At 35.2% G+C, this 18,857-nt stretch overlaps 1 protein-coding gene across 3 annotated transcripts in view; it reads left to right on the top strand.

Moving 5' to 3' along the window:
- The window catches only part of HS3ST5 (heparan sulfate-glucosamine 3-sulfotransferase 5), a 289,600-nt gene that overhangs the window by 98,883 nt on the left and 171,860 nt on the right, over positions 1-18,857 (top strand). For all 3 annotated transcript variants that reach the window (XM_079939649.1, XM_079939650.1, XM_079939648.1), the window contains exon 2: positions 7,307-7,501. The gene's annotated coding sequence lies outside the window, so the exon portion shown is untranslated. The remainder of the gene's footprint in view (positions 1-7,306; positions 7,502-18,857) is intronic.

The raw sequence follows: 18,857 nt of genomic DNA, 5'->3' as shown, positions 1-18,857 counted from the left end.
GGCATGTATTTTATCTTGTGCCGAGATGGGAAAGCATATCTAAATGCATCGTGCCTATGCTCAAAAGTAATGCAAATCTCCTGTCTTGCCAGTGCCAGAAATAAATGAAAACGATAATAAAGGCTAGAAACGTTTTTCTCTTTTGCACTGATGCAAAATTTTGTATGTAGTGATCATCATCATGCATTAAGCATCCACTGTAAGCCAGACATTCTAGATGGGCAGAAGAATACTGAAGGCATAGTTTCTACTCTCAACTCTTATTACTCAAAAGCAAATAAATACAGTTTAAAGTCGTTGAGAGTAAAGAATAAACATTGAAGTTTTTAGAACTTCTAAATATATTCTGTGATTTAAGAGTAGAGCTATATACATTCACACAGTTTTTTCAACCTATTACAAGTCTCCACTAAAAACAGTTAGATAGTTGATAGTTGAACTGTGTGTCTGTGTCTACAAGTGGGTGCTCCCTTATGTGAATTGTGTATGATTTGTACTAATTTTCTCCACAGTGCAAAGAATAGAGAAATTCATGAATAACAGGTGTTTTACTGATTGTTTTTATGAAAATGCTGCAGAAATGCCAATGTCAGAACCACAGAGTAAAGAAGGTCAGTGTATAAGAAGGAGCAGACCAGATGGACGTCCTTAATGAAAGCCATACTGCTTTGATGGAATTTACCACTGCTCAGAGTATGAGTCTCTGCATTACCAGCCTGAGAATTTGATTTAAGGAGGCAGTCTCATTCTGGTCAGACTCACAAGGAACTTAAGTACCTGAACTAGGTGGTCAGTTCGTGAATGGGGAACCACTCCACTACTGTGTCCAGAATGTTGGTGTCCTTTGCGTCCAGTGCCTCTTTCTGACCTAGCAGTCCCTGGGGGAGCTGACCAGTAAATGTGGGTGGTTGTGAGGGATGTGCCATTCAGGCCGCAGGGGAGTGTGAGGAATATTCTGAAGATGTGACTTCTGTTTGCCGGAGGAGGCAAGCTCTTCATCCACCCTGGCAACTTCTGATTTCTGGATTTTCTCTTCTTCATTCTCAAAGCTAGTAGTGGTCAATCCATGTTCCACAGAATGCTAGGATTCTGTGTAAGGATTATTTTGTGGGAGATGGATCCTCTCACATAGAAAAAACAAAACTTAAGCTACTGCCCTCTCTAGCCATTCCCTTCCTGTTGTGATACAATTTTAGCTTCTCTAGTCATTTTCCAGTCCTGTCTCCTGGCAATGAAATTATTTCCAGATCTCCTTAATGGACTATAGGGAGTTCCCAAACTCTCAGTGTTTCTTTTATTGAGATAATCACAGAAGGTCAATCATCTAGGAATAATCACAGATGTCTTATGTGTAGCTTTTACTTATTTAATTCTCATCATATGATATTATTTCTCTCATTTCCTTAGGAAGTTTTCAAAATTATGAGAGAATTTTGCTTTTTACTAGTAGGTGCTGTTATAGGGTACTCTAAATCTTTGAGCCAGAGGTAGATAAATAAAACTTTTTACATTTCAATGAAATATTGAGAAAAACCTACAAAAAATATACATAAATAGGCAAGCTTATATTCTTTTTGTAGCACTCATGAACATCTGTACTCCACGTGTTTTTTAAAACTTCACTACTTGCATTATAGAATGGCTATGACATCCATTGGCAATCTCATACTCTTAAAGGAATCAGTTTTTAAAGAAATACAAAAGGGATGAATTGGGAGATTGGGATTGACATATATACACTAATATTTATAAAATAAATAACTAATAACCTGCTGTATAAAAAATAAAATAAAATTCAAAAAAAAGCAAACGGTTTTACTATAATTATAGAACACATGTCAATTTTCATGCAAAAGGACTAACCCAATCTTGCCAATAGCTATAGAAATTAACAAAACAGAAAAGTTTAGCCAGTGAAATACCGTATACTTGAAAATAATTTTTCCCATCATACAGAAAAGAAGCATGTAAAAAGAGGCAGAGCATAAGGTCCTTCCTTCATGCAATTAAGCTTATTTTTTATTTACATAAAGAGAAGCAAAATAAACAGGCCACTTCAGCCTATCCCTTGGAGTTTAAGTTACAGGAGAAAAGAAATCATGACTATATACTGGTGGAATTTTGCTTGAAAAGCAGTTGAATATTAAGTTACAAATCACTAGTTTCTTAAAATATCTTTTAATAGCTGGGTAAAAATTATAAAATAGCCTGCTCTCTGATTTTTTTTTTTTTGCGGTACGCGGGCCTCTTACTGTTGTGGCCTCTCCCATTGCGGAGCACAGGCTCCGGACGCGCAGGCTCAGTGGCCATGGTTCACAGGCCCAGCTGCTCTACGGCATGTGGGATCTTCCCAGACCGGGGCATGAACCCATGTCCTCTGCATCGGCAGGCGGACTCTCAACCACTGTGCCGCCAGGGAAGACCTGCTCTCTGATTTTTAAGAAAACTATTTGTAGTCATTCTTAAAATGCGTTTTGTGCAAGAGGTTTCTTTTTCAATTTTTTTTCTTTCCTTTCTTTTTTTTTTAATTTTACAAACTCCCTAACAGATTCAATACCCTGAGAAAACTAGAAGATATTTATAACTAAACAACAAGTCTATAGAACCCCAAAGGCGATTAACTCGTATATAAGTAAGCCTTAGGCCAACTTCAACTAGTTTTTAAGAAACAGATGTTTAAGCCTGCTCAAGAATTTTATTCAGGCACAAAATTTGCATTATCTACTCTTAAATTTCGTGGCCTCTCCCCTTCTGGCTCCCCTCAATTCTATCTACCATTTTTCAACTTAAGCATTTTCTGGCTACAGTTAACACAGTCAGAAGCCTTTGAGAAACATGTATCCCTGTATCCTCCGGTTTAATAACACTTACAGCCCCACTGCTTCATTACCTTTAGACTCCAGTGCATGTTCTTATTATAGGTTACCCTAAGAAATATCTTATTTAAGGTGATATCAGTATATAGCATAGGCTAAAATTTCATCCCTACTTTGGAATACCTGCAGTTCTTTTTGCCCCTTTCAGGTAAATATCCAATAACTAGGAATTAATTTGTACTTGGGATAACTATTTTCCAAAATAACTTGTCTCAGCTCCAAAAGACTTTAGCTTTTAATTATTGAAACTATTGGGATTTCCCTGGTGGTCCAGTGGTTAAGAATCCATCTTGCAATGCAGGGGATGCCGGTTTGATCCCTGGTCAGGGAGCTGGGATTCCACATGCCGCAGGGCAACTAAGCCCACATGCCAGAACTACTGAGCCCGTGCACCACAACTAGAGAGCCTTCGCGCCACAACTAATGAGCCTACGTGCCACAACTAGAGAGAAGCCCGCACACTGCAACAAAGAGCCCACGCACTGCAACAAAAGGTCCCACATCCCACAACTACGACCCAATGCAACCCCAAAAAAATAAATATTTTTAAAATTATTGAAACTATTGAATTTTTGCTTATATTTTTCAAAGACAAAATATTTTTTAAAAGAAATATAAAATATTTGAAAGTATGACAGTGAAAACAGCAAACATCATGTTTGAGTGTTTATTCACATAACTCAGGGCTTATCTGAAGGTTCTTCATGTCATGCAGAAAAACAGCTCCTTTATAATTAATCTATGCAGATTCTGTAGAATTGGGATCCAGAAACAAGTTACCTATTTTTTACTTCCATTTTTGACAGACTAATAATATATTTCCCCTTGTTCACTTTAATCTTATCCTTTTAAGAAAGAGTCAGAGTAGAAGAAATATCATTATCAATACAGTTGAATGTCTTCTGAACCCCTACTACTTACATAGCATTCTGCTATATAGTACAAAGAAATAGGACATTTCTTTGCCTTCAGCGTACTAAGTAATTCAAAAAATAAAATATACAGGAAAAAATAATAACACAAGGTGGTTCTTGGTTCAGGAGTTATTGCAAGGAAATTGTTCATTCATTCAACAAATATTTATTGAGTGCCTACTGTGTGCTAAGCACTCTGCTGAATGCAGGGTATTTTAAAAATGAGGATAATTATAAACAGAAATAGTCACTTCTCTCTAGGGATATGAGGATGAAGAGGTAGGGACTGGGTGATGTAAGTCCTTGTTCTTTACCCTGAGAACAATGAGAAGGCATTGAAGGCTTTTAAACAAGGGGTTGACATGATCAGTTGTGTGTTTTTAAAAGATCTAAATGCCATGAGGAGAATTTAGTGAAGAGAAACAAAAGGTGAGATGAGAGACAGAAAAAAGCCATGCAGTATTCCAGGCAACAGACAAGGTTTTAGAGGTTGTGGTGGTGGTGGTAGTGGTGATGATAGTGGAGGAGAAAAGGAAAGAGGAAGATAGAGAAAGAAAGGGGACAAAGTAGATAGATTTTAAAATTATTTAAGCAGTAAAATCAAAAGCATTTGATAATCAGGTACTGGGGCTAAGGGGGAAAAGAAGGATTAAATCTACTCTGATTCCTTTTTTTAAAGGTTGAAGGCCTTGCTTTTTGGCTTGTTTAACTAATGGCTGATGGTGCTGTTTACAAAAATAGGCAACACTGGAGGAAAGGTGTATTTGAGAGGAAGGTTTTTATGAATCCAGTTAGGAAAAATTCAGTTTGAGGGACCTTCAAGACATTCAAGTTTAGATTTCAACTATTCAGTTAGAAGAAAATGTTAAGCTAAAGATAAGATTTGAGAGTCATCAAATGATAGCATCATATACTTTGATGGGCTCTCTTATCAATATATACAGTGGAAAATAAAGTGGTTTAGATTAGAAAACTCTGGAGACATTTCATGGGGAAGAGGACTGGATCATGAAAAGAGGTAGAATATAGATAGGAAGAGAGAGAAGCAGAAATGAATGAAATGGCAGGAACACAATAAAAATATAAATAAACAGACTGTAAAGATTTTGGCTGCAAGTAACAGATACCAACCCAAACTGGCTTAATACAAAAAAAAAGGAATCTATAAATTCACACATAACTGAGACATTCAGGGTATTCTACCTGCAAGCAAAGCTCTGTCCCAGGGTGAAACACCAAGCTCAGAACTCAGATCCTTTTTATCTGTTTTTCAGCTATTTCCTTGGTGTTGACTTGAGTTCTAGCAAGTTCTCCTCTGATGATCCCAAGGTGGTTGCTAGTAGTTCCAGATGCTACATGTTCATATGCTTATGTCCAGCAAGAAAAACAAAGTTCATTTATTTATTTATTTATTTACACAATAGGGCAATGAAAACCCCAGAATGGAGATCATTGACCTATTAAGGTTGTGTGCTCATCGCTAATATTGTAGGTAGAGATTGAGGTACATGGATTATTTTAACCTAGTCAGGGTGTACCTCTGGAGTGGAGACAAATCCTCTCACTAAACTACCTAGAGTATTGGGGAAGGGAGATAGGAAATCTAGGAGTTATGTTATAAGGAGTCTTAAATGCCAAGTTAAAGACCTTGTTCTTAATCTAATAGACTAAAAGTTCTTGTGATTTGAACAGAAGAGGCATCCAGTGAAATTATTTCAAAAAATTAAGACTTGAGGCAACTATAGTACATATGGGAATGTTTAAGAAAAACAGAAAAAGAAATCTGTTAAAGAGTCTATGGCAATAGTTTAGGATAGAGAAAGTGAAAACCCAGACTGGGATTGAGTAAGAAATGTTGATGAAAGGAAGCCAGTAGTGAAGTAATGGATGTGAACAATATTTCAGACGAAGAATCCACAGGACTTAGTAATATAATAATGGTGGAACTTCAAACTCTTCCACTGAGATTTCGACTAATGTGGTAGCTTTGGCACTGAGGCAAAAATGAAAACCTTTCTTTTACCGTAGTACTTGACCCTTTTATTCCGAACTTAGCTCTGAGCTAGGCTTTTCATTTCATTTTGTTCTAGTTAGTTACCACCACATTGTGACCCATTATTCCCCACATGCACAACTTTCCTAGGAGTCAAAAGAAGGCAAGTTCCAACCTCTGTCAGAATGAAAGCTGTCCTTGACTACATAGAATGAGAACTTGCAGATTACTTTGCAATTTATAAAGATAGATATCACTACAAGCATAGCAGTGGCACTTACTGTTTAACAAATGTTTTTTGAGCATTTCGTCAACCTACAATGATTCTGTTAGCAACAGAAAACCCGGTGGTTTAAACAAGTACAATTCCAAAGGAAACAGTTAGTAGTGTTGGTTCAGCTGCTCATCGATAACAGGGTCGATATCTTTGAGTTTCTCTGGACTTTTGTTATGTTTTACATCACGGTGACAAGGTGACTGCTCTACCTCCAAGTATCCCGGCCTCATTCAAGGCAAGCAATTGTGTGGTAAAGAGAAGAGAAGGAACCTTTCTATTTATCAATAAAACAAATTTCTGCCTGGATTTCTAACCCAGTGTACTTCTTATAGTTCATGGGCCAGAATGGGATCGCATGACCACTCTTAGCAGTAAGGGAGGCCAAGAGAGTGAACGTTTGATTTTCTGTTCTCTATTTCTGTGAGTCATAGCAAGCAAGAAGAAAGTTGGAAATGGATTTTGGGTGGCCAAACAGTAAGCTCTTCCGTGAAAACCTATCGTTCTACAGTATGCTCTGTGCTTGCATATGTATTACACTCTTATTTTGTATTTGACTTGGTATTTATCTGTGCATGATGCTTCCTCTACCCTTTGGGAGAATATTTTCATGATTAATTACCAATTTTTAAAATGGGTATTTTATTCTCTTTTTCCATTAGCTACTACTAACACCTGCTTAACTCATGCAGCAAAGAAGCTAGAATTTTGGTTTCCCTGAGTAGGCAACACGTATTGAGTACAAAGGATATAATTTTTATTTATGTCTAATTATCTTGGCAATCATTACCCATGTTAAAGAAAACATAGCAAAAGTACCAGATGATTCCATTGGGATTTAGTAAAGTATCACATTTTATCTTTTATGAGATGTGATAGAGTCTCACATAAGGATGTATTTCCAAAAGACCTCATCAGCCTTGACTTAGGAAGAAATTCAGCACCAAAATGTAGCACCTGCATATCAAAACTAAAATTAGTAATTATACCACTTGATGCAATGTTTAGAAAAGTAGTCAATTAAAGCAATATGAATTCAACCAGAATCCTCTGCAGACAGCAGCATCACGCAATTCTGACTTCACAGTGATATGAAATTTTAAATAACAACGGTGCTAAATCAGGGAGCAGCGAACCAAGGCCAAGTTTAAATTTAGTAACAGTGCTAGTTTACTGAAAATAACCTTCTCCATAGCAGATTCTCTGTGAATTTCAGGTGACCAACTATTTGTTTTTCTGTTCTGTTCAGAGGTAATCAGGTACCCAGAGGCTTCAGCATTGCTGTCTTCCCTTCTCAATGGCGTTTCTGGTGTCCACCTCAGGAGTCTCCTTGGCCAGCTCTGAAACACTTGAAAATTAAACAGAGAATCCACTGCATATATTCTTCTTGAAAATTTCCATTGTATATGTTCAGAACTTTCTGAATAAGAATAAGGATTTGAAGGTAAGAGAACTTTGGAAGTAACTCACATTCTTGTGTAACTCTTAATTACATCAAAAGTGAATATTTAATATATTTTTTTAAATATACAAAAGTAAAAGCAGTTGTTGAATATAAGGAAAATAGCCAGCTATGTGTAGCTCTGCAGCAAAAAAAGGTAAATAAAATACAAAGTTCAAAACTTGTTATATGTCATGTAAATATAAATACAAGCAAGGCACAGTGGTTATCTTGATACCTGAAATCAGTTTCACCCAAAAAAGCATGGCATACAGTGGTTCCCAAATTCTAATATGCATGAGAGTGACATAGGGGAGAGAGAGGTTCTTAAAATGCTGATTCCTGGGCATATTTCACAGAGAGTTAGATTCACTAGACTGGGATATGGTCCAGCAATCTGCATTTTTACAGCTACTCACCCCCAAAAGATCCTGATGAAAGTGGGTCTCGGACCTTTGAGAAACATGGAAATTGGCATTTAAAATAATGTACTTCTAATTTTCAAACTTCATTTAAAGGGGTTTTATGTGGTTTGTTTCCTTCAGTCACAAGAATAAACAAGGAAGACATATTTTAAATTAGTGCTAAATTAGTGCTCCTTTTTTGATCCCCCCCAATTGAATTATTAATCCTTTCCAATATTCTTTTTTTTTTAACATCTTTATTGGAGTATAATTGCTTTACAATGGTGTGTTAGTTTCTGCTTTATAACAAAGTGAATCAGTTATACATATACATATATCCCCATATCTCCCCCCTTCCATCTCCCTCCCTCTCACCCTCCCTATCCCACCCCTCTAGGTGGTCACAAAGTACCGAGCTGATCTCCCTGTGCTATGCGGCTGCTTCCCACTAGCTATCTATTTTACATTTGGTAGTGTATATATGTCCATATATACGTTACCACTCTCTCACTTTGTCCCAGCATACCCTTCCCCCTCCCCGTATCCTCAAGTCCATTCTCTAGTAGGTCTGCGTCTTTATTCCCATCGTGGTCCTAGTTTCTTCATGACCATTTTTTGTTGTTGTTTTTTAGATTCCATATATATGTGTTAGCATACGGTATTTGTTTTTCTCTTTCTGACTGACTTCACTCTGTATGACAGACTCTAGGTCCATCCACCTCACTACAAATAACTCAATTTTGTTTCTTTTTATGGCTGAGTAATATTCCATTGTATATATGTGCCACATCTTCTTTATCCATTCATCTGTCAATGGACACTTAGATTGCTTCCATGTCCTGGCTATTGTAAATAGAGCTTCAATGAACATTTTGGTACATGACTCTTATTGAATTATGGTTTTCTCAGGGTATATGCCCAGTAGTGGGATTGCTGGGTCGTATGGGAGTTCTATTTTTAGTTATTTAAGGAAACTCCATACTTTTCTCCATAGTGGCTGTATCAATTTACATTCCCACCCATTCTGACGTGTGTGAGATGATATCTCATTGTAGTTTTGATTTACATTTCTCTAATGATTAATGATGTTGAGCATTCTTTCATGTGTTTGATCTGTATATCTTCTTTGGAGAAATGTCTGTTTAGGTCTTCTGCCCATTTTTGGATTGGGTTTTTTTTTTTTTTTTGGTGGTACGCAGGCCTCTCACTGTTGTGGCCTCTCCCGTTGCAGAGCACAGGCTCTGGACGCGCAGGCTCAGCGGCCATGGCTCACGGGCCCAGCCGCTCCGCGGCATGTGAGATCTTCCCAGACTGGGGCACGAACCCGTGTCCCCTGCATCAGCAGGCGGACTCTCAACCACTCCACCACCAGGGGAGCCCCAGTATTCCTTTCTAAAGTTCAGTATGATGAGCTAATTTCCCCGATGTCTCTATCTCTCTTTTAGAGTGACAGTCCTGCCATTGCTCTCTTTAGCTGTTTCTCTGTTCCACATAATGTTTTAACTTATTCAGATGTTTATGGATCTAATTCTAAGAAGTATCTAGAAGGTGATAATAATGAATTACTACTGAGGGTTGGCTAAGCATTTTTTTTGACGGTTTTTTCTTTTTCTCTTCATTTTAAAAATTCAGCCTTAGATTTGAAAAGAACAGATCTGCTTAATATGCCTTTAGCTACTCTTTTCCTCTGCAGATTAAACCTTAGAAATCATGTGCTATATTTATAACAGGGTAAATATACATTCATTGAATATCACTTTATTTTATTTCTGTTTCCTATATATAATTTAGCAACTTCATCTTTATTATTTGCAATTTTAAATTTATAAAAGGTTTGCATTTTTATTTCAGTAAAAGAAGAGGCTGGTACGGACATATTCAGACCTTAAATTGTGATGATTTTTTTTAAAGGCTCAATATGATACTACTTTTACAGTGAAGAGTGAAGTTTTTAATCAAAATCCTTTGAGTTTCAGGCTTATAGCTATTTTCTTTTCTGTTAGTCTTTGTGTGAACTTATTCATATCGTATACACTTTCTTGTCCAAAAAGTATCAAAAGGCAAAAATAAACCCTAATCAAAAAGAAGTGTGCCCATATAATGCAAGTTAGCTACACATTACCTATTAGTATTACACAAAGAAAATGAATATAGTTATATGCATAAAATAAAGCAGCATAAAAATTTTAAACTGAATCACTTTGCTGCACACCAGAAGCTAACACAACATTGTAAATCAACTATACTTCAGTAAAAAATTAAAAAATAATAAAATGAAATAAAGCAACACTTAAAGTAACCAAAATAAAAGATTTACAGAATTGGGTTAACTCTAACAACGAATTTTCATGTACATTTGTTGTTAGAACTGTTTTCAATAATAAGATTGCCATCTGATGGTAAAATTCTAAAATTTGTAGTACACAAGATAGTAAAAATCCTTAAATATATAGTATACAAGTTTATGGTTCAACAGAGTCTCCAGATAAGACTTCAAAAGCTTTTAGTGCAGATCTTTTATAATACTTCAATTTCAGAAAAACATAGAAACTACTTTTCCACGCTTTCTTTCTTTTGTCTTCTTTTTTTTTTTCTTTGCAGAGGAGCAGGTGGAGAAAGAATAGAATTGTGTCCTCAAGCGAGTCATGTTCATTATCATTGGCTTATTTATCTTAAATTGTGGCTTCCTTTAGAAAACTTAAAATGTAGCTTCAGGGAACCTGAGGGAAACAGCCTCCATACTCATGAAGTAAAATATACAACAAAAGAATAAATACAGAAACTTCATAGAAGCATAAAGTTTTAGAGCAGAAATGGACCATTGAGATCTAGTCTGGTCCCCTCATGTATCATAGCATTCTTTTGTCTTCCAAATTTGCTGGTAAAAAGCTTAATACAAAGAGCAGTAAACATCAATCTGGTCAGGTATGAGTTATTAACAAGGAGAAACTAGCCAAGTGTTTTGCAATAATGATTTCTTGAGGGAGAAAGGTAGGAGGAATTTTTCCTCCAAGATGAAGTTTGAGGAAGTGAAGAAAATACCTGGGTACTTATAAATGTAATTCAATTTGAAATCATGTATTATTTTAGTTGTCAGTAGATAATCTGCCATGTCATTAATCTAGAAATGAAAATAGCAAATTTAGGTTTATTTCAGCCAGGGTTAGCTGTATCTGGAAATCTGATATTGAGAGAGAGGGAAAAAGAGCTGAAAGTAAGATAGAGCTTTAGAGCAGCAGAGCCATCTGGGACCATTCAGTATAGGAGAAAGGAGATTTAAATATGTAGGAATCTCTGGGGAGTATTAGTGTTATTATGAAACAGTGTAATAATGATATTTATGAGATATCCAGAATAATTAAAATGTCTATTATTCTCAATTTGAGAAGTTCGAAAGTCATTTAAATTGATGTAGCAAAAGTAAAATTGATGCGGCAAAGTGCTCATAATATATTGTAAATGAAAACAACAAGTTACAAACTATGTTGTGATATGGTCCCATTTTGATTAAGAAAAGCTACAGATGCATAGGAAGAAAATTGAAATGATCTACATCATAATATTATTGATGGTTATGATCGATTGATGAAATCATGGCTAATTTTTATTGCTCCTCAGTATTTATAAAACTTTTTCTAAAGTATATATTATTAAAGTAATTTTAACATATTTTTTAAGAGCTGAGAAAATATTCAGTTATCTGGGAAGTTCACTTTCATAGAACTATAAAGTAGTCCTGCTAATGGTTATTTAAAATAGCCTTAAAGCAAGGCTCTTGCATCTTGTAGTATTAAACTGATTTGAATATGAGAATAGTACTTCCAATTAGATCAAAATGATTTTTAGATGTAATTCTTCATTTGTGGAATATTGCAGTAGATAAATTTCTCGTTTCCCTCCTCATTAAACACTGAAAATTTTGAATTATGACATTAATTTCTTAGAATATTCTTTATTTCTTATATCATGTAATTCCAATGTGCTTTCAAGAATTTTCTAACTATAATAGTTTGCTCCGTTTGGAAGATAATTTTCTATGTTTGGTTACATTAGTGTTAGTACATCTTTGTTCTTTAAATCTCCAGTGTAACATACGGTTAGTCTTACCATTATTACTACCAGCTGAGGTTGGCCTATGATTTTGTTTATTCTGTCTGAATCCAAAGTAATTAGCTCTTTAGTTTAATGACAATATTTGTTAATGGGTTTTTAGGGCCAAATTCTGCTGTTAGAGAGTGGGTGGTATATTTGAAGATAGAATCTGGCCCTTATGTTTTAAGCATAAGCTGTGTAATTTGATTTCAAAATGATGGTTTACAGAGTTTACAGTAGGAAAATGAAATCTGCAATTATCTGAAGTTTGTCAGTTTCAAGAAACAGAAAATGAAAGTGACAATTTATGTAAATGAACAGCAAACCCACTCTAAATTCTCTGATATGGCTATCCTGTATATTGTATCGTTTCATACGTAGCTGGAATAAGAAATGAAATGATAATCATCTAGCAGACATTAGGTAATTTCCCTTATGTGACGGGGCATACAGTGAGTTCTTTAAGTGCATTGAAACGTTTTTTATTATTGTATTTTTTCCATCTTTATTGAAATGTAATTAATGTATAACATTGTGTAAGCTTAAGGTGTACAACGTGATGATTTGATACATTTATATGTGATACATTCATATAATGCAATTACCATGATACCATGATTACCATGATAAGGTTAGTTAGCACATTCATCACTCACATAATTAAGAGAAGAGATCTTCAGTATTCTCACCACACACACACAAAAATTGATCATTGTATTTTTGAAGGACTCAGTGAAGTGGAAAGAACGTTTGCCTGGGGATCACCTGGGTTCAAAGTTAGACTCAGTTTCCTGGTAGCGGACTGACCTTGGGAAAATCTCTTTGCCTCTCCCTGGGCCTGTTTCTTCTTCCTAAAATGATGCCTTTGTACTAGATGATCCCAATGGTCCCTCTAAAATGATAACTCTGACTTGCTTTAAAACAGTGCTATGAGGAAGGCACAAGAAGCGCAAGGAAGATGCAATGACTTGAACTGACTGAATAAACAAATCATTAAGTCTATTAAAAGGTATTCTGGAGAACTTTCCTTCAATGACTTGTTTCTTTTATCCCGGAGAAGAGAAATATTTGGAGAGTTCTGCGTAGAAGAGACTGTAGGCTACTCTACTAGAAATTTCCAAAGAGACCGATTTTGGCAAAACTTAAAAAGAAACTCACCTAGTAACAGATGAGATATCCAACAATGAGATAGGATGCCTTGGGAGATAGTGAATTCACCATCATTATAGGAAAAGAAAGTGTGTACCAAGGGTTTTATAACTTGCCAGACTGGCTTCAAGGTGTAAAAGCTAGAGACAAATATTCTGAACATAATGGAATTCAGGAAATGTTGCTATCATGAGCCCTTCTTGAGGCGACTATTAGAGGACAAACTCCATCAAACCAAGAGATGACTGTAGACACTACTGAAAAAGGACTGCTCGTGAGCATTGAATGTATTTAATTCTAAAGCTAAATCTAAAACAGATATGAAGATTAGGGTGACAGAATAGAGCATAAAAGTATAATATCCTGTAGAACTAAAGTAACTAACAAAAATTAGGAGGACACAACAGAAAGAAACTGGTATATAAAGTTAGCTGATTGCTTTATTCTCAATATCTATGAATCAGATACCACTTAAACCTGACAAATCAAGTCATAAAAGTATAAGCTAGAAAAAAAAAAGGCACTAAGGAAGATCATGTTAATGCTCAACATTAGTTGACAAAGAATGGGAGACAGAGGGGAAAAAATGCTACTTTTTCTATCAGTCATAATAGGGAAATAGTGAATATTCTAAAGATATAGAAGATCAAGTTTATTATATGAAGTTACAAACTTTATATGTAGGTTATCATATGAACTTATAAAGTTACAAATTAGAAGAAAATGTGCACTCCATTAAAATTCTTAAGAAGTTACATACATATATTAAGCAAAGAAAGATCATATAATGAAAGTTTTTTAAGACTTAAAACCTTTAATAGAAAACTAAAAAATATTATGACAAAATAGGTTTGTTGTATCTTTCATGTCAGTAAATGTAAAGAAATATATAGATTTTTTTTTTAAGAAAATATTTTCAGCTTAGATCACAGTGCTGAACCAAATTCTGTCTCTACAGATAGCAGGATACAACAAAAACAAAGTTATTCAAAAATTTGAAAGTGAAAGGATAGGCCGAGTAGAGGGGATGGATAGGTGGTTAAAACAATAGTCTGGACAAGAAGTGAGAAGGGAAGTGGAAAGAGAAAGACATGGATGCAATGCATCTTTTGAAGGAAGAATTATCAGTGCTTGAACTCTAACTGGTTAGAGGGGATAATGGAGAAAACAAGGACCTGGAGACTGGGCCTATGTATTGGTGGGAAGCCTGTAAAAATTAGTTTTTAATATAAGACTGCAAGGAGTGGATGGAAAGGGGGAAGGTAGCAGTCACAAAATGGCAATTGCTGGTGCTGGGTATTGAGACGGGTCACACTTTACCACACCAAGCAAAACTCTCCTAATCCCATGAGGAATTTCAGAGTTTTATGGTCAGTCATACCATGATGGCAGTCATGATTATCTTAGCACTTATTATTTTAAGATTTATAAAAACAATTTCTTTTCACATTCTCAATTATTCTTTGGGCATTCAACTCAAACTTCCATTTTCCCTGATACCATTTGGTACTTTGGTACTTTTCTGATGGCATGTTTCTAATTGTTTGAAAACAGCTGTGGTTAATGGGATTTTTGCTTCAATGGAATACTTAGGATATCACAAATTTTCTCTGTCAATAACTATACCAGTGGATTTCATGCCTTTTTGACAAAATCCAGAGTAAAAAAAAAATACTGCCTCACAGCCCAGTACACATATTCACATCCAACTGTTTACCTAGTTGGTAAAACAGTACTAAAAACAGTTTTTAAAAAAGTGTACTAGGCAAATACAATCTAAAGAAATTAGGAGTTAGAATCTTAATATCAGAAAAAGTGATGCTTAGGGCCAAAGGCATTAACTAAGACGAAAGAAAAACTTTATATGAATGCTAATATGTGTAATACATAATAAAGGTATACAATCATGAATAAATAATGGCTTTAAGGGCTACCATAGGAGTTTGTTCAGCAAACTTCTAAAAAACATCCCAAGAAATATCAATAATCTGTATTTTAGGTGCTGGACTAAAACAAAAGAATGTCACCTTCTGTATTATAAAGCAAAACATGTATACTGAAATTTATTTTCAAGAGAAAGTATTTTGATATCAAAGAGAGTTAAAAGTACCTATTAACCAAGATTAAGTACTTGGTTAATGAAAATTTTTTTTTTCGTTTTCAGCAAAAAGGGTTACAAGTTGCTTCTCTTTGTGAAATGAAAGATAGCTTCCACTAAGACTGTAAATGTATGCCTTACACTTATTTGATTTGAAGAAAAGTGGGATGTTTGGATTCCCCCCTACCCCAACAGGTATTCTTAACAGCAGGATACAATTTCAGAGTTTTTTCAGTCAAGAGGTTTCTGCTGAGCAAAAATTCTCGTTCAATTTAGGAATGCAGATTATAATAATTTTCCTATCCTGCTCGCAGCAGGGTTCCTGCCTTCGTTTTGTAGACTCCTAAGTTGCGTAGGAAACAAGTGGGTAACTTCAGTTCCAGGTTAACACATTCTTTAAGCATAGTCCCATTAACTCAACTTAGTTATAATGCAAAGCTGCTTAGCTTCACAAGTGAAATGGAATACATTTGAATTGCTTTCCTAATGTAATACCTATTTATAATAAATGCAAAGTGGTTTATGATGGCAGACTTTGTAGAGCATTATAAAAATTATGAGAGGAAAAAGCTTATTTTTCCTGACCTAAAATTGTAAAGAAATGCCATGTATGCCAGCATGTGACACTCCTATCAAAATAAAAGGAGAAAATATATTCAAAAATAAAAATGTAGTACATTGGCCTGTATGATATATTACTTCAGCAAAAAGAAATTTTTTAATGAAGCTATTATATTCTACAGTAACGTTTTTTCCCTAGATGGCACAGTTTTTCTAATTTACATACATTTTCTTCAGTTTAATTTCTTTCTTACTAGGCCTCAACTTCAACCATATGGTTCAGACTTTCCTTACTTTGTTTGAGGAAGTAAAGATTGCTCAAATAGCATCTTTTTTCTCCTAGTATTAAAATAATTGCATCTGTAATAAATTCAAATTATGTAAACCACAGATTACTATAATGTAGGTTACTAAGATATTGTTCTCATCCTTTGAATAAGAAAATTCTAGATGGCAGTTTCATCAAGTTGGCTAAAGTCAAACAGATTCGATGGGTGTCAGCCACAAGCTCTTCTAAGTTCATGCTGATGTTCAGGGAATTCACTTTGTTCTTTTGTTAACTGCTCCTCTTTAACGAGTAATGTGCACCATCCCATGACAGACTGATTTTTTATAACAGAAGAAGTAAATGTCCAGCCAAGCCCAATATGAACTTTATAAACTATACTGGCTTGATGGAGTTTTTTATGTATAGTACTGTGATTTCAGCTGAGAATCAAGACCCATACCTGGATACATTTTATTCCACTGCAAACTCCATTTCTTCATTCAGTCAACCAAGTATTTGGTTAATAATTACTAAGTGCCAGGCCGTCCTAGGACTTGAGCTGCATCAGTGAGCAAAATATGGCCTTCTCTTAGGACGTGCAGACAATAAAAAATAATCCTAACAAGTAAGTGAATTATGTAGTATCATAGACGATGATTAGGTATGAAAGAAAGAAAATGTGGATTAAAGGTAAAAGGGGGAGGGAATGATATGACAGGAGTAGGATCAGATCCAGTACTGTTTGTACCAGCTCTTCTGGCAGGTGTTTCTCTATGTTCATTTTGGTTGTCTTTAAATCAGAGTATGAGGATTGTACTTGGAGGATGGAGTCATTACCAAATGACCATTGCTCAAATTTTCTTTTTTTACTGATAAGCTTCTATACATTGACATTCATACTTGAGATACTCACCTTAGAGTTCTACAAATTAATCAACTGCGTGTGTTTATTAAATTTTAGCTTTAGAGCTTGGTTTTATTATAGGTAGTCTAATTAACAAGTGTTCTCCAAAGGGTGCTGTGGAATTTCCAAATGGGTCAAACAATGAAGAATAAAAAGTTATATTAAATTTAAACTTCCTTCATTTGTTCTGATAATTTATAATTCATGGAGTAATTTTAAATTATAGTATCAGTGTAACCATTATCTTCATCAGTAATGTTACACAGTACCTAATTAGTTCAGAAAGACTCAAGCATCAAGTTAGAATGTATTAACTTCTAGAATTAACCTGGATTTTGAGAGTATCTAGTTTTGGACACTTTAGATAAGATTCTTACTTGATTCCCAGAAAAATAAAGACTGAACTCCAAATTTGAGCATGTATTTAAAAAAAAACCCAACACATTAGTCATTTCTAATTTAGTTCATTTTCTGATGCCATTTAAGAATTATTTTCATGTTGGTAACCATGTACAGCCGTAACTACCGACGCTATAGAATTACAGCCTGTGTGAGCTGGAAATGATTCCAGAAATTCTAGTCCAACTGCCTTTATTTTAAAGGTGTGAAAAAATGTGTCCGAAAGAGGGTAAGTAATTCGTGCAGGTTAGATGGTTGTGTGTAGGTCCAGGAAGCCTATTAATAGTAGAACTAGGACAGTAATCCATTCTTTAAAAATCACAAGCCATACTTTTTTTGGCAAATCACTCTACCTGAGATTTCCCAATGCTTATTATTAAAATAATGTTTCCTTTAAATTAAGGAGAGTTGACCATACCTTTGAATTTCACAAAGTCACCTGATTAGTGAGTGTGCCTAAGCTCCCAGAAATGGCCTGTTATTTGATAACCTCTTCAGCACTACCAGAAGTGAGCTTTTCTTAATGATCTTTTGAGATTTTTTTCTTTGAAAAATAAATAATGAGTCACGAAATTACTTACCTATTAATCAGTATATATGGCACAAGTGTAATACAACATTATTATTTTTCAGTAAATTGTGGAAGGAGAAAGTTATATTTAGTAAAGTACTGAGTTTAGAAAACAGCTTAAGTAACACCTGGGCCCTGGGTTCCTCAGAGTCTTTAGGAAATGATGCTGAGTCATGTAAGAACTCTGAAACCTCATAAGGGAAAATTATGTAACTCACTGGAAAATAACGCCAGTAGATTTAATAGAGCAGAGAGACAATATATTCAAAGCAAAGTATAAAAAAAAACTCTGCTAAGCTTAGGGAATTTCATATGCGAAAAACAATTAAACAATTAAAGCAATATCAGTTACGGACGCACGGGCTCAGCGGCCATGGCTCACGGGCCCAGCCGCTCCGCGGCACGTGGGATCCTCCAGGACCGGGACATGAACCCATGTCCCCCGCATCGGCAGGCGGACTCTCAACCACTGTGCCACCAGGGAAGCCCCTGTTTGGTTCTTATAAATGGATTCTAAATTTGCTTGAAACGAAGGATATAACCATGGCTTTATATAATGATAAAATTGGGGTTTCTCATTGCACAGAATTTTCACATGTATTTCCAGGCATATCATTTATTAAACCAACATAATTTAAATTTTAAGTATATTAAAAAGTATATATAACATTAGGTACCTGACTTTAAATGATTGATGAGGATGAATAAGGAAAACAGCTGTAAAGACACAGGGTCCAGAAGACTTAATGAGTACTTTGTGAACTTAGCAAGATTTTAATGGTTTTGTCTGATGGTAAATGAAGTAAGAAAATGAGTAATTCAACCAGTTTTTACTCCTGCTTTTGTATACTTCTAAATCCTATAAGACTACCAAGCTAAAAATTGGATCTGCTATCTGTTCCAATATCCATGA

This window comes from Stenella coeruleoalba (assembly GCF_951394435.1).
Source record: "Stenella coeruleoalba genome assembly, chromosome: 12".
In the NCBI taxonomy this organism is placed as follows: domain Eukaryota; kingdom Metazoa; phylum Chordata; class Mammalia; order Artiodactyla; family Delphinidae; genus Stenella; species Stenella coeruleoalba.
The sequence above is the reverse complement of the archived record's forward strand: the minus strand, read 5'-3'. Positions and strand labels throughout refer to the sequence as shown.